Here is a 955-nt window from a genome sequence, read left to right on the forward strand (position 1 = left end):
CGGTACGTTTCATTTCGCCGTGTCGTTTCGGCCTGAGCAGAGGCGCACCGGCGCCACACACCCCCCACCCCCCCCAACAGCCCGGCGGTGGCTGTTTCCCTCCCCCAAGCACACAGCGCCTAAACGGCGCCAAACGGCAAGGGAATTGCTGCGGGCAACCGCGCCGGTCCTTCCGTTATGCAAGAATTTGAAGAAAAGAAATAACAGCCGTTGTTAAATTGATAAAACAGCAACAAGCTGGCAGAAGGTTACGGATGGCGGGACAGGAGCGGGTCGTCCAAGGCTACCTGCCCTGCGCAATGCCCTCTCGCTCTTTGTGTGGGAAGGAGAAACAATTCCATCTCAGTTAGCAGTTGCAGGAGAAGAACGGGGCCAGAAAAGGAGAAAATTTAAATTAAGAGTAATAGGAGAAGAAATTAAAACATGTGCGGCACTGCACCGTGGGCGGTTGTGACGGCTCGGCCCCCTCCTCACCACAGGTCCGCAGGGTGGACGGAGGAGCAGCCTCTGGGCCTCCTGAGCACCACACTTTCTCCAGGTTACACATCAACTTTGGAATCAAGCTCGTGGTGCTCAGATGGGATCATCGCCCTCCAGATAAAGCGGTTTCAGCCCATTTCCTACCACACCTGACAATAAGCATGCCTGGCACCTCTTTGTTGTTTCACTGAACCCAAATTAGCAATATTTGGCCATCGATTTTGAGACACCAGCACCAGCTGCTTTGAAAAACACCATCTCATTGCTCACTGGCCCCCAAAAAGCTTGAGGCTGTTATGCTCCTCGCTCAGCATCGCATGCCAGCAAGTCCAAAAACTCCCTAAAGCTCCTATTTCCCATGTTGACTCCCAAGACCACCTAGTCTCCTCCTGGTCCTCACTGATCCAACAGAATAGCAAGCTCCACGCACAGCCAGATGTTTGTCATTCAGAGGTGGCTTTCCACTGGGCTTTGG

Source organism: Charadrius vociferus, unplaced genomic scaffold (assembly GCF_000708025.1).
Source record: "Charadrius vociferus isolate BGI_N301 unplaced genomic scaffold, ASM70802v2 scaffold738, whole genome shotgun sequence".
NCBI classification, from domain to species: domain Eukaryota; kingdom Metazoa; phylum Chordata; class Aves; order Charadriiformes; family Charadriidae; genus Charadrius; species Charadrius vociferus.